The sequence below is a fragment of the Triticum aestivum genome, chromosome 7A (genome assembly GCF_018294505.1).
Source record: "Triticum aestivum cultivar Chinese Spring chromosome 7A, IWGSC CS RefSeq v2.1, whole genome shotgun sequence".
NCBI lineage: Eukaryota > Viridiplantae > Streptophyta > Magnoliopsida > Poales > Poaceae > Triticum > Triticum aestivum.
Window position 1 is genome coordinate 705,369,826 of NC_057812.1, and position 16,949 is coordinate 705,386,774.

The window sequence follows — 16,949 nt, forward strand, 5'->3', positions numbered from 1 at the left end:
GGGAGCCGAACAATTTTCAGCCCAACAAAAGTAGTCTCATGGGAAAATATGATGTTTTGGGTTCACCGGACAATCTACTGGATCTTACAAACATGGCCCACATTAAAATAAATAAACATAAATTTTACATAGTAGTGTCAAACAAACATTTACAAAGGACAGTAGAAATAATGATAGGCAAGTTCAAATTAATGAATCAAATTCGCATCATGATAATCAGGTTCATCACAACACTCTCTTTCCAATTATGTTCCCTATGATGTGGCTAAAATATTTCCTATGCTTGCTGGAATCATAAATAACTGGGAATTCCCATCTTATGTCAATATGTCAATTAAAAAGTTACTCCATAGTGTGTGCCTACTCTGTGTATAAATTGCACTCGCAAAAGTGTCTGTGCGTTGCAACGGGAGAAACAAATTATCACACTTAGCGCCCCATCCTTGTTACCACTTATTTTCTTTGTCCTCATTGTCGGTCACGATGTCCACTACATGACGAACGTTCCACCTAAGCTTCGAGTCAATAAAGAATCGTCTACATACACAGACCAACGAACGGTCGCGTTTGAGATCCCGGCCACATCCGCACAATCTAACTTGCGCCTTGTGTTTGTGCTATCCATATTTTACATTGTAGTAGTTCAGTACCAGTCCGTAAAGGACACAAAAAATCTCCAAATTTAACTTTAGTTTAAAACGATCAACACCTTTTTTGCGGGGTAAAACGATCAACACCAAAGAACAGGGGAGGTTGTGAGTTTGATTCATGTCACGGTCAACTATTTTTGTCTCATCTCCTAAACGGGCTGGTGGGTTTGATTTGTTGGGCCGGGTCGCACAGATAGATTGGGAGGGCACTATTTTTTTTATTGGTGGAACGTAACACAGACGAACGGGGCAGAGGCCCGGCGGCCCAGCATAGACGATCTGTAGAATAGCCTAGCTAAGTATGGAGGAACTGTTGGGGAATGTAGTAATTTCAAAAAAAAATTCCTACGCACACGCAAGATCATGGTGATGCATAGCAACGAGCGGGGGAGAGTGTGATCTACGTACCCTTGTAGATCGACAACGGAAGCGTTAACTTGGTTGATGTAGTCGTACGTCTTCACGGCCCGACCGATCAAGCACCGAAACTACGGCACCTCCGAGTTCTAGCACACGTTCAGCTCGATGACGATCCCCGGACTCCGATCCAGCAAAGTGTTGGGGAAGAGTTCCGTCAGCACGACGGCGTGGTGACGATCTTGATGTACTACTGTCGCAGGGCTTCGCCTAAGCACCACTACAATATTATCGAGGACTATGGTGGAAGGGGGCACCGCGCACGGCTAAGAATATGATCACGTGGATCAACTTGTGTCTCTAGAGGGTGCCCCTGCCTCCGTATATAAAGGCTCAAGGGAGGGGGGCCGGCCGGCCAGGAGAGGCGCGCCAGGAGGAGTCCTACTCCCTCCGGGAGAAGGACTGCCCCCCCTTTCCTAGTTGAAATAGGATTCGCGGAGGGGGGGAAGAGGAGAGAGAGGAGGAAGGGGGGCCGGCCCCCTCTCCTTGTCCAATTCGGACCAAGGGGGGGAGGGGCGCGCGGCCCATCTCTGGCCACCTCTCCTCTCTTCCACTAAGGCCCACTAAGGCCCACATACCTCCCGGGGGGTTCCGGTAACCTCCCGGTACTCCGGTAAAATCCCGATTTCACCCGGAACACTTCCGATATCCAAACATAGGCTTCCAATATATCAATCTTTATGTCTCGACCATTTCGAGACTCCTCGTCATGTCCGTGATCATATCCGGGACTCCGAACAACCTTCGGTACATCAAAATGCATAAACTCATAATATAACTGTCATCGTAACCTTAAGCATGCGGACCCTACGGGTTCGAGAACAATGTAGACATGACCGAGACACGTCTCCGGTCAATAACCAATAGCGGAACCTGGATGCTCATATTGGCTCCTACATATTCTACGAAGATCTTTTATCGGTCAGACCGCATAACAACATACGCTGTTCCCTTTGTCATCGGTATGTTACTTGCCCGAGATTCGATCGTCGGTATCCTATACCTAGTTCAATCTCGTTACCGGCAAGTCTCTTTACTCGATCTGTAATACATCATCCCGCAACTAACTCATTAGTTGCAATGCTTGCAAGGCTTAAGTGATGTGCATTGCCGAGAGGGCCCAGAGATACCTCTCTGACAATCGGAGTGACAAATCCTAATCTCGAAATACGCCAACCCAACATGTACCTTTGGAGACACCTGTAGAGCTCCTTTATAATCACCCAGTTACGTTGTGACGTTTGGTAGCATACAAAGTGTTCCTCTGGCAAACGGGAGTTGCATAATCTCATAGTCATAGGAACATGTATAAGTCATGAAGAAAGCAATAGCAACATACTAAACGATCGGGTGCTAAGCTAATGGAATGGGTCATGTCAATCAGATCATTCAACTAATGATGTGATCCCGTTAATCAAATAACAACTCTTTGTCCATGGTTAGGAAACATGACCATCTTTGATTAACGAGCTAGTCAAGTAGAGGCATACTAGTGACACTCTGTTTGTCTATGTATTCACACATGTATTATGTTTCCGGTTAATACAATTCTAGCATGAATAATAAACTTTTATCATGATATAAGGAAATAAATAATAACTTTATTTTTGCCTCTAGGGCATATTTCCTTCAGTCTCCCACTTGCACTAGAGTCAATAATCTAGATTACACAGTAATGATTCTAACACCCATGGAGCCTTGGTGCTGATCATGTTTTGCTCCTGGAAGAGGCTTAGTCAACGGGTCTGCAACATTCAGATCCGTATGTATCTTGCAAATCTCTATGTCTCCCACCTGGACTAGATCCCGGATGGAATTGAAGCGTCTCTTGATGTGCTTGGTTCTCTTGTGAAATCTGGATTCCTTCGCCAAGGCAATTGCACCAGTATTGTCACAAAAGATTTTCATTGGACCCGATGCACTAGGTATGACACCTAGATCCGATATGAACTCCTTCATCCAGACTCCTTCATTCGCTGCTTCCGAAGCAGCTATGTATTCCACTTCACACGTAGATCCCGCCACGACGCTCTGTTTAGAATTGCACCAACTGACAGCTCCACCGTTTAATGTAAACACGTATTCGGTTTGCGATTTAGAATCGTCCGGATCAGTGTCAAAGCTTGCATCAACGTAACCATTTACGATGAGCTCTTTGTCACCTCCATATACGAGAAACATATCCTTAGTCCTTTTCAGGTACTTCAGGATGTTCTTGACCGCTGTCCAGTGATCCACTCCTGGATTACTTTGGTACCTCCCTGCTAGACTTATAGCAAGGCACACATCAGGTCTAGTACACAGCATTGCATACATGATAGAGCCTATGGCTGAAGCATAGGGAACATCTTTCATCTTCTCTCTATCTTCTGCAGTGGTCGGGCATTGAGTTTGACTCAACTTCACACCTTGTAACACAGGCAAGAACCCTTTCTTTGCTTGATCCATTTTGAACTTCTTCAAAATCTTGTCAAGGTATGTGCTTTGTGAAAGTCCAATTAAACGTCTTGATCTATCTCTATAGATCTTTATGCCTAATATGTAAGCAGCTTCACTGAGGTCTTTTATTGAAAAACTCTTATTCAAGTATCCCTTTATGCTATCCAGAAATTCTATATCATTTCCAATCAGTAATATGTCATCCACATATAATATCAGAAATGCTACAGAGCTCCCACTCACTTTCTTGTAAATACAGGCTTCTCCAAAAGTCTGTATAAAACCAAATGCTTTGATCACACTATCAAAGCGTTTATTCCAACTCCTAGAGGCTTGCACCTGTCCATAAATGGATCGCTGGAGCTTGCACACTTTGTTAGCTCCCTTTGGATCGACAAAACCTTCCGGTTGCATCATATACAACTCTTCTTCCAGAAATCCATTCAGGAATGCAGTTTTGACATCCATCTGCCAAATTTCATAATCATAAAATGCGGCAATTGCTAACATGATTCGGACAGACTTAAGCATCGCTACGGGTGAGAAGGTCTCATCGTAGTCAACCCCTTGAACTTGTCGAAACCCTTTTGTGACAAGTCAAGCTTTGTAGACAGTAATATTACCGTCGGCGTCAGTCTTCTTCTTGAAGATCCATTTATTCTCAATTATTTGCCGATCATTGGGCAAGTCAACAAAAGTCCATACTTTGTTCTCATACATGGATCCCATCTCAGATTTCATGGCTTCAAGCCATTTTGCGGAATCTGGGCTCACCATCGCTTCTTCATAGTTCGTAGGTTCATCATGATCTAGTAGCATGACTTCTAAAACAGGATTACCGTACCACTCTGGTGCGGATCTTACTCTAGTTGATCTACGAGGTTCAGTAGTATCTTGTTCTGAAGTTTCATGATCTTTATCATTAGCTTCCTCACTAATTGGTGTAGGTGTCTCAGAAACAGGTTTCTGTGATGTACTACTTTCCAAAAAGGGAGCAGGTACAGTTACCTCGTCAAGTTCTACTTTCCTCCCACTCACTTCTTTCGAGATAAACTCATTCTCCAAAAAGTTTCCGAACTTAGCAACAAAAGTCTTGCCTTCAGATCTGTGATAGAAGGTGTATCCAATAGTCTCCTTTGGATATCCTATGAAGACATATTTCTCCGATTTGGGTTCAAGCTTATCAGGTTGAAGCTTTTTCACATAAGCATCGCAGCCCCAAACTTTCAGAAACGATAACTTTGGTTTCTTACCAAACCATAGTTCATAAGGCGTCGTCTCAACGGATTTTGATGGCGCCCTATTTAACGTGAATGCGGCCATCTCCAAAGCATAACCCCATAACAATAGCGGTAAATCAGTAAGAGACATCATAGATCGCACCATATCTAGTAAAGTACGATTACGACGTTCGGACACACCATTACGCTGTGGTGTTCCGGGTGGCGTGAGTTGCGAAACTATTCCGTATTGTTTCAAATGTACACCAAACTCGTAACTCAAATATTCTCCTCCACGATCAGATCGTAGAAACTTTATTTTCTTGTTACGATGATTTTCAACTTCACTCTGAAATTCTTTGAACTTTTTAAACGTTTCAGACTTATGTTTCATTAAGTAGATATACCCATATCTGCTTAAATCATCTGTGAAGGTGAGAAAATAACGATATCCGCCACGAGCCTCAATATTCATCGGACCGCATACATCTATATGTATGATTTCCAACAAATCTGTTGCTCTCTCCATAGTACCGGAGAACGGCGTTTTAGTCATCTTGCCCATGAGGCACGGTTTGCAAGTACCAAGTGATTCATAATCAAGTGGTTCCAAAAGTCCATAAGTATGGAGTTTCTTCATGCGCTTTACACCGATATGACCTAAACGGCAGTGCCACAAATAAGTTGCACTATCATTATCAACTCTGCATCTTTTGGCTTCAACATTATGAATATGTGTGTTACTACTATCGAGATACAATAAGAATAGACCACTCTTCAAGGGTGCATGGCCATAAAAGATATTACTCATATAAATAGAACAACCATTATTCTTAGATTTAAAGGAATAACCATCTCGCATCAAACAAGATCCAGATATAATGTTCATGCTTAACGCTGGCACCAAATAACAATTATTTAGGTCTAATATTAATCCCGAAGGTAGATGTAGAGGTAGCGTGCCGACCGCGATCACATCGACTTTGGAACCATTTCCCACGCGCATCGTCACCTCGTCCTTAGCCAATCTTCACTTAATCCGTAGTCCCTGTTTCGAGTTGCAAATATTAGCAACAGAACCAGTATCAAATACCCAGGTGCTACTGCGAGCATTAGTAAGGTGCACATCAATAACATGTATATCACATATACCTTTGTTCACCTTGCCATCCTTCTTATCCACCAAATACTTGGGGCAGTTCCGCTTCCAGTGACCAGTCTGCTTGCAGTAAAAGCACTCAGTTTCAGGCTTAGGTCCAGACTTGGGTTTTTTCTCTTGAGCAGCAACTTGCTTGCTGTTCTTCTTGAAGTTCCCCTTCTTCTTCCCTTTGCCCTTTTTCTTGAAACTAGTGGTCTTGTTGACCATCAACACTTGATGCTCCTTTTTGATTTCTACCTTCACAGCTTTCAGCATTGCGAAGAGCTCAGGAATAGTCTTATTCATCCCTTGCATATTATAGTTCATCACGAAGCTCTTGTAGCTTGGTGGCAGTGATTGGAGAATTCTATCAATGACGCAATCATCTGGAAGATTAAGTCCCATTTGAATCAAGTGATTATTATACCCAGACATTTTGAGTATATGCTCACTGATAGAACTGTTCTCCTCCACCTTGCGGCTATAGAACTTACTGGAGACTTCATATCTCTCAATCCGGGCATTTTCTTGAAATATTAACTTCAACTCCTGGAACATCTCATATGCTCCATGACGTTCAAAACGTTGTTGAAGTCCCGGTTGTAAGCCGTAAAGCATGGCACACTGAACTATCGAGTAGTCATCAGCTTTGCTCTGCCAGACGTTCACAACATCTGGTGTTGCTCCACTAGCAGGCCTGGCACCCAGCGGTGCTTCCAGGACGTAATTCTTCTGTGCAGCAATGAGGATAATCCTCAAGTTACGGACCCAGTCCGTGTAATTGCTACCATCATCTTTCAACTTTTCTTTCTCAAGGAACGCATTAAAATTCAACGGAACAACAGCACGGGCCATTTATCTACAATCATACATAAAACAAGCAAGATACTATCAGGTACTAAGTTCATGATAAATTTAGGTTCAATTAATCATATTACTTAAAGAACTCCCACTTAGATAGACATCCCTCTAATTCTCTAAGTGATCACGTGATCCAAATCAACTAAACCATGTCCGATCATCACGTGAGATGGAGTAGTTTCATTGGTGAACATCACTATGTTGATCACATCTACTATATGATTCACGCTCGACCTTTCGGTCTCCGTGTTCTGAGGCCATATCTGTATATGCTTGGCTCGTCAAGTATAACCTGAGTATTCCGCGTGTGCAACTGTTTTGCACCCGTTGTATTTGAACGTAGAGCCTATCACACCCGATCATCACATGGTGTCTCAGCACGAAGAACTTTCACAACGGTGCATACTCAGGGAGAACACTTCTTGATAATTTAGTGAGAGATCATCTTATAATGCTACCGTCAATCAAAGCAAGATAAGATGCATAAAAGATAAACATCACATGCAATTAATATAAGTGATATGATATGGCCATCATCATCTTGTGCTTGTGATCTCCATCTCCGAAGCACCATCATGATCACTATCGTCACCGGCGTGACACCTTGATCTCCATCATAGCATCGTTGTCGTCTCGCCAATCTTATGCTTCCACGACTATCGCTATCGCTTAGTGATAAAGTAAAGCATTACAGCGCGATTGCATTGCATACAATAAAACGACAACCATATGGCTCCTGCCAGTTGCCGATAACTCGGTTAAAAAACATGATCATCTCATACAATAAAATTTAGCATCATGTCTTGACCATATCACATCACAACATGCCCTGCAAAAACAAGTTAGACGTCCTCTACTTTGTTGTTGCATGTTTTACGTGGCTGCTACGGGCTTAAGCAAGAACTAATCTTACCTACGCATCAAAACCACAACGATAGTTTGTCAAGTTGGTGCTGTTTTAACCTTCACAAGGACCGGGCGTAACCACACTCGGTTCAACTAAAGTTGGAGGAACTGTCACCCGCAAGCCACCTATGTGCAAAGCACGTCGGGAGAACCGGTCTCGCGTAAGCGTACGCGTAATGTCGGTTCAGGCCGCTTCGTCCAACAATACCGCCGAACCAAAGTATGACATGCTGGTAAGCAGTATGACTTATATCACCCACAACTCACTTGTGTTCTACTCATGCATATAACATCAACATATAAAACCTAGGCTCGGATGCCACTGTTGGGGAACGTAGTAATTTCAAAAAAAATTCCTACGCACACGCAAGATCATGGTGATGTATAGCAACGAGCGGGGGAGAGTGTGATCTACGTACCCTTGTAGATCGACAACGGAAGCGTTAACTTGGTTGATGTAGTCGTACGTCTTCATGGCCCGACCGATCAAGCACCGAAACTACGGCACCTCCGAGTTCTAGCACACGTTCAGCTCAATGACGATCCCCGGACTCCGATCCAGCAAAGTGTCGGGGAAGAGTTCCGTCAGCACGACGGCGTGGTGACGATCTTGATGTACTACTGTCGCAGGGCTTCGCCTAAGCACCGCTACAATATTATCGAGGACTATGGTGGAAGGGGGCACCGCACACGGCTAAGAATATGATCACGTGGATCAACTTGTGTCTCTAGGGGGTGCCCCTGCCTCCGTATATAAAGGCTCAAGGGAGGGGGGCCGGCCGGCCAGGAGAGGCGCGCCAGGAGGAGTCCTACTCCCTCCGGGAGTAGGACTCCCCCCTTTCCTAGTTGGAATAGGATTCACGGAGGGGGGGGGGGAAGAGGAGAGAGAGGAGGAAGGGGGGCCGCCCCCCTCTCCTTGTCCAATTCGGACCAAGGGGGGGAGGGGTGCGCGGCCCATCTCTGGCCACCTCTCCTCTCTTCCACTAAGGCCCACTAAGGCCCATATACCTCCTGGGGAGTTCCGGTAACCTCCCGGTACTCCGGTAAAATCCCGATTTCACCCGGAACACTTCCGATATCCAAACATAGGCTTCCAATATATCAATCTTTATGTCTCGACCATTTCGAGACTCCTCGTCATGTCCGTGATCACATCCGGGACTCCGAACAACCTTCGGTACATCAAAATGCATAAACTCATAATATAACTGTCATCGTAACCTTAAGCATGCGGACCCTACGGGTTCGAGAACAATGTAGACATGACCGAGACACGTCTCCGGTCAATAACCAATAGCGGAACCTGGATGCTCATATTGGCTCCTACATATTCTACAAAGATCTTTTATCGGTCAGACCGCATAACAACATACGTTGTTCCCTTCTTCATCGGTATGTTACTTGCCCGAGATTCGATCGTCGGTATCCTATACCTAGTTCAATCTCGTTACCGGCAAGTCTCTTTACTCGTTCTGTAATACATCATCCCGCAACTAACTCATTAGTTGCAATGTTTGCAAGGCTTAAGTGATGTGCATTACTGAGAGGGCCCAGAGATACCTCTCCGACAATCGGAGTGACAAATCCTAATCTCGAAATATGCCAACCCAACATGTACCTTTGGAGACACCTGTAGAGCTCCTTTATAATTACCCAGTTACGTTGTGACGTTTGGTAGCACACAAAGTGTTCCTCTAGCAAACGGGAGTTGCATAATCTCATAGTCATAGGAACATGTATAAGTCATGAAGAAAGCAATAGCAACATACTAAACAATCGGGTGCTAAGCTAATGGAATGGGTCATGTCAATCAGATCATTCAACTAATAATGTGATCCCGTTAATCAAATAACAACTCTTGGTCCATGGTTAGAAAACATGACCATCTTTGATTAACGAGCTAGTCAAGTAGAGGCATACTAGTGACACTCTGTTTGTTTATGTATTCACACATGTATTATGTTTCCGGTTAATACAATTCTAGCATGAATAATAAACTTTTATGATGATATAAGGAAATAAATAATAACTTTATTATTGCCTCTAGGGCATATTTCCTTTAGGAACGCTATGGACATACCAAATGAGAGGCCAAATAAAATTATACCTCTATTTATATAAAAAATAACATATATGCCCGTGTGTTACAACGGGTAAAAAAGTGATATAAATTTAGTGAGGACTGTATGCACAAACATAACATTCAACGTGTTATAAAGTTGGCGAAAATTTAGTAACGATCATAAGTGGGTCCACTGCAACTGAATAAAAACAATGTGAATTTAGTGAGGATTGTATGTAGGAAAAAATGCCACGCCATTTTTTTATTCATATAAGATATGGATGAGGCTAGTACGCCTGCCAACCAAATATGGCGCCCACAAATCCCATACGTCCTATCCATTTGGTAGGGGTCCTCCCTCAATCCTCCTATAATTACCGTATATTTCCTTCCTCTCTCTTTCCTTTCTCTTTTCTTCTTTTTTTGCGAGGTTAAAAAGAGTTGTATTTCATAATGATCGGGTTACAATCACGAGATAACAAGTCCTCACAGAAAGGTGGGCTTGAATTCAGCCATACTGGAGTACAAGCATTGGTACAGCTATAAAGAGCCAGCTAATGTGCTACCCTATTTTGATCTCTACTAACTTTCAGTGGGACGAACTCTCTATCAATCATAAGAGCTTTAATCTTCGCAGCTAAGTGTCCGTAGGCCGACTTGTTGGGGAACGTAGTAATTTCAAAATTTTCCTACGCACACGCAAGATCATGGTGATGCATAGCAACGAGAGGGGAGAGTGTTGTCCACGTACCCTCGTAGACCGAAAGCCGAAGCGTTAGCACAACGCGGTTGATGTAGTCGTACGTCTTCATGATCCGACCGATCAAATACCGAACGCACGGCACTTCCGAGTTCTGCACACGTTCAACTCGATGACGTCCCTCGAACTCCGATCCAGCCGAGCTTTGAGGGAGAGTTCCGTCAGCATGACGGCGTGGTGACGATGATTATGTTCTACCGACGCAGGGCTTCGCCTAAGCACTGCTACAATATGACCGAGGTGGATTATGGTGGAGAGGGGCACCGCACACGGCTAAGAGATCAAGAGATCAATTGTTGTGTCTTTGGGGTGCCCCTGTCCCCGTATATAAAGGAGTGGAGGAGGGGGAGGGCCGGCCCTCTCTATGGCGCGCCCTACAGGAGTCCTACTCTCACCGGGAGTAGGATTCCTCTTTTCCTAGTAGAACTAGGAGCCCTTCCAAGTAGTAGGAGTAGGAGGGAAGGAAAGGGAAGGGAAAATGAGAAGGAAGGAAGCCCCCCCCCCTCCCTAGTCCAATTCGGACCAGCCCATGGGGAGGGGTGCGACCACCCTTTGAGGCCTTTCTCTCCTTTCCCGTATGGCCCATTAAGGCCCAATACGAATTCCCGTAACTCCCCAGTACTCCCGAAAATACCCGAATCACTCGGAACCTTTCCGATGTCTGAATATAGTCGTCCAATATATCGATCTTTACGTCTCGACCATTTTGAGACTCCTCGTCATGTCCCCGATCTCATCCGGGACTCCGAACTCCTTCGGTACATCAAAACACATAAACTCATAATATAACCTTCATCGAACTTTAAGCGTGCGGACCTTACGGGTTCAAGAACTATGTAGACATGACCGAGACACATCTTCGGTCAATAACCAATAGCGGAACCTGGATGCTTATATTGGCTCCTACATATTCTACGAAGATCTTTATCGGTCAAACCGCATAACAACATACGTTGTTCCCTTTGTCATCGGTATATTACTTGCCCGTGATTCGGGTATCTCAATACCTAGTTCAATCTTGTTATCGGCAAGTCTCTTTACTCGTTCCGTAACACATCATCCCGCAACTAACTCATTAGTTGCAATGCTTGCAAGGCTTATAGTGATGTGCATTACCGAGTGGGCCCAGAGATACCTCTCCGACAATCGGAGTGACAAATCCTAATCTCGAAATACGCCACCCCAACAAGTACCTTCGGAGACACATGTAGAGCACCTTTATAATCACCCAGTTACGTTGTGACGTTTTGTAATACACAAAGTGTTCCTCTGGTAAACGGGAGTTGCATAATCTCATAGTCACAGGAACATGTGTAAGTCATGAAGAAAGCAATAGCAACAAACTAAATGATCAAGTGCTATGCTAACGGAATGGGTCAAGTCAATCACATCATTCTCTAATGATGTGACCCCATTAATCAAATGACACCTCATGTCTATGGCTAGGAAACTAAACCATCTTTGATTCAACGAGTTAGTCAAGTAGAGGCATACTAGTGACATACTGTTTGTCTATGTATTCACACATGTATTATATTTTCGATTAATACAATTCTAGCATGAGTAATAAACATTTATCATGATATAAGGAAATAAATAATAACTTTGTTATTGCCTCTAGGGTATATTTCCTCCAATCTCCCACTTGCACTAGAGTCAATAATCTAGTTCACATCACCATGTGATTTAACATCAATAGTTCACATTACCATGTGATTAACACCCATAGTTCACATCGTCATGTGACCAACACCCAAAGGGTTTACTAGAGTCAATAATCTAGTTCACATTGCTATGTGATTAATACCCAAAGAGTACTAAGGTGTGATCATGTTTTGCTTGTGAAACAACAACATTTAAATTTATGTGAAATTTCACTTTCCTTTTCAACATGTCAAAACAAAACACCAAACAATAATTCACTAACACATTCAAATACATTAGTCATTTTTTACCATTTTAAAAAGAAATCAAACTATAATGCATAAATATTTCACTTAGATTTCACACATATTCCAGACAACTATTTCGCACAATCTCAGCCCTTTCGAATATTAAGTCCATAAATATTATTTCACTCAATTTATTTTTTAAAATATTATTCATAAATATTCACACATATCTTAATGATTTAAGTTATATCTCATTCAATCACGAAAAACATTCCACGTGCATATTTCACATACATCCATAGATATTTCAATCAATTATTTCACACAATTTTAGTGCTTTTGAATATTAACTCCATTTATTTGCTTTGAAATATTATTTCACTGTATTTCATGTTTTAAAATATCATTCACATATATTCACACATATTGTTAATATTTTAGTTATATTTCAATCAACTATAGAAAACATTCCACATGTGTATTTTCACATACATTTCATTCATATTTCAATCAATTATTTCACACAATTTCTCTCCTTTCAAATATTAACTCTATTTATGTGCTTCCGTATATTATTTTAGTCAGTTTAAAGTTTCAAATATTATTCATAAAATTCACGCATATCTTAAATCATTTAAGTTATACAATAGGTCTGGTACACAACATGGCATACTTTATAGAACCTATGGCTGAGGCATAGGGAATGACTTTCATTCTCTCTCTCTATCTTCTGTTGTGGTCGGGTTTTGAGTCTTACTCAGTTTCACACCTTGTAACACAGGCAAGAACTCTTTCTTTGACTGTTCCATTTTGAACTACTTCAAAATCTTGTCAAGGTATGTACTCATTGAAAAACTTATTAAGCGTCTTGATATATCTCTATAGATCTTGATGCTCAATATGTAAGCAGCTTCACTGAGGTCTTTCTTTGAAAAACTCCTTTCAAACACTCCTTTATGCTTTGCAGAATAATTCTACATTATCTCCGATCAACAATATGTCATTCACATATACTTATCAGAAATACTGTAGTGCTCCCACTCACTTTCTTGTAAATACAGGCTTCACCGCAAGTCTGTATAAAACTATATGATTTGATCAACTTATCAAAGCGTATATTCCAACTCCGAGATGCTTGCACCGGTCCATAGATGGATCGTTGGAGCTTGCATATTTTGTTAGCACCTTTAGGATTGACAAAACTGTCTTGTTGCATCATATACAACTCTTCTTTAATAAGTCCATTAAGGAATGTAGTTTTGTTTATCCATTTGTCAGATTTCATAAAATTTGGCAATTGCTAACATGATTCGGACAGACTTAAGCATAGATACAAGTGAGAAACTCTCATCGTAGTCAACACCTTGAACTTGTCGAAAACCTTTTTGCGACAATTCTAGCTTTGTAGATAGTAACACTACTATCAGCGTCCGTCTTCCTCTTGAAAATCCATTTAATCTCAATGGCTCGCCGATCTTTGGGCAAGTCAATCAAAGTCCATACTTTGTTCTTATACATGGATCTCATCTCAGATTTCATGGCCTCAAGCCATTTCGCGGAATCTGGGCTCATCATCGCTTCCTCATAGTTCGTAGGTTCGTCATGGTCAAGTAACATGACCTCCAGAACATGATTACCGTACCACTCTGGTGTGGATCTCACTCTGGTTTACCTACGAGGTTCGGTAGTAACTTGATCTGAAGTTACATGATCATCATCATTAGCTTCCTCACTAATTGGTGTAGGAGTCACAGAAATAGATTTCTGTGATGAACTACTTTCCAATAAGGGAGCAGGTACAGTTACCTCATCAAGTTCTACTTTCCTCCCACTCACTTCTTTCGAGAGAAACTCCTTCTCTAGAAAGGATCCATTCTCAGCAACGAATATCTTGCCTTCGGATCTGTGATAGAAGGTGTACCCAACATTTTCTTTTGGGTATCCTATGAAGATGCATTTCTCTGATTTGGGTTTGAGCTTATCAGGTTGAAACTTTTTCACATAAGCATTGCAACCTTAAACTTTAAGAAACGTCAGCTTAGGTTTCTTGCCAAATCATAGTTCATACGGTGTCGTCTCAACGGATTTAGATGGTGCCCTATTTAATGTGAATGTAGCTGTCTCTAATGCATAACCCCAAAACTATAGTGGTTAATCGGTAAGAAACATCATAGATTGCACTATATCCAATAATAGTACGGTTATGATGTTCGAACACACCATTATGCTGTGGTGTTCCAGGTGGCACGATTTTGTGAAACTATTCCACATTGTCTTAATTGAAGACCAAACTCGTAACTCAAATATTTGTCTCTGCGATCAGATCGTAGAAACTTTATTTTCTTGTCACGATGATTTTCCACTTCACTCTGAAGTTTTTGAACTTTTCAAATGTTTCAGACTTATGTTTCATCAAGTAGATATACCCATATCTGCTCAAATCATTTGTGAAGGTCAGAAAATAACGATACCCGCCGCGAGCCTCAACATTCATCGGACTGCATACATCAGTATGTATTATTTCCAATAAGTCAGTTGCTTGCTCCATTGTTCCGGAGAACGGAGTCTTAGTCATCTTGCCCATGAGGCACGGTTCGCAAGCATCAACTGATTCATAATCAAGTGATTTCAAAATCCCATCAGCATGGATTTCTTCATGCGCTTTACACCAATATGACCTAAAAGGCAGTGCCACAAATAAGTTGCACTATCATTATTAACTTTGCATCTTTTGACTTCAATATTATGAGAATGTGTATCACCACAATCGAGATCCAACAAACCATTTTCATTGGGTGTATGACCATAGAAGGTTTTATTCATGTAAACAGAACAACAATTTATTCTCTTACTTAAATGAATAACCGTATTGCAATAAACATGATCAAATCATATTCATGCTCAACGCAAACATCAAATAACACTTATTTAGGTTCAACACTAATCCCGAAAGTATAGGGAGTGTGCGATGATGATCATATCAATCTTGGAACCACGTCCAACACACATCGTCACTTCACCCTTAACTAGTCTCTGTTCATTCTGCAACTCCCGTTTTGAGTCACTACTCTTAGCAACTGAACCAGTATCAAATACCGAGGGGTTGCTACGAACACTAGTAAAATACACATCAATAATCTGTATATCAAATATACCTTTGTTCACTTTGCCATCCTTCTTATCCGCCAAATACTTGGGGCAGTTCCGCTTCCAGTGACCAGTCCCTTTGCAGTAGAAGCACTTAGTCTCAGGCTTATGACCAGACTTGGGCTTCTTCACTTGAGAAGCAACTTGCTTGCCGTTCTTCTTGAAGTTCCCTTTCTTTCCCTTTGCCCTTTTCTTGAAACTAATGGTCTTGTTAATCATCAACACTTGATGCTCTTTCTTGATTTCTACCTTCATCGATTTCATCATCATGAAAAGCTCGGGAATCATTTTCATCATCCCTTGCATACTATAGTTCATCACGAAGTTCTACTAACTTGGTGATGGTGACTAGAGAATTCTGTCAATCACTATTTTATCTGGAAGATTAACTCCCACTTGATTCAAGCGATTGTAGTACCCAGACAATCTGAACACATGCTCACTGCTTGAGCTATTCTCCTCCATATTTTAGCTATAGAACTTGTTGGAGACTTCATATCTCTCAACTCGGGTATTTGCTTGAAATATTAACTTCAACTCCTGGAACATCCATATGATCCATGACGTTCAAAACGTCTTTGAAGTCCCGATTCTAAGCTGTTAAGCATGGTGCACTAAACTATCAAGTAGTCTTCATATTGAGCTAGCCAAACGTTCATGACGTCTGCATCTGCTCCTGCAATAGGTCTGTCACCTAGCGGTGCATTAAGGACATAATTCTTCTATGCAGCAATGAGGATAAACCTCAGATCACGGATCCAATCCGCATCATTGCTACTAACATCTTTCAACTTAGTTTTCTCTAGGAACGTATCAAAAATAAAACAGGGGAGCTAAACGCGAGCTATTGATCTATAACATAGATATGCTAATACTACCAGGACTAAGTCCATGATAAATTTAAGTTCAATTAATCATATTACTTAAGAACTCCCACTTAGAAAGACATCCCTCTAATCTTCTAAGTGATCACGTGATCCAAATCAACTAAACCATAACCGATCATCACATGAAATGGAGTAGTTTTCAATAGTGAACATCACTATGTTGATCATATCTACTATATGATTCACGCTCGATCTTTCGGTCTCAGTGTTCCGAGGCCATATCTGCATATGCTAGGCTCGTCAAGTTTAACCTGAGTATTCTGCGTGTGCAAAACTGGCTTGCACCCGTTGTAGATGGACGTAGAGCTTATCACACCCGATCATCACGTGGTGTCTGGGCACGACGAACTTTGGCAACGGTGCATACTCAGGGAGAACACTTTTATCTTGAAATTTAGTGAGAGATCATCTTATAATGCTACCGCCAATTAAAGCAAGATAAGATGCATAAAAGATAAACATCACATGCAATCAAAATATGTGACATGATATGGCCATCATCATCTTGTGCCTTTGATCTCCATCTCCAAAACATCGTCATGATTTCCATGGTCACCGGCATGACACCAT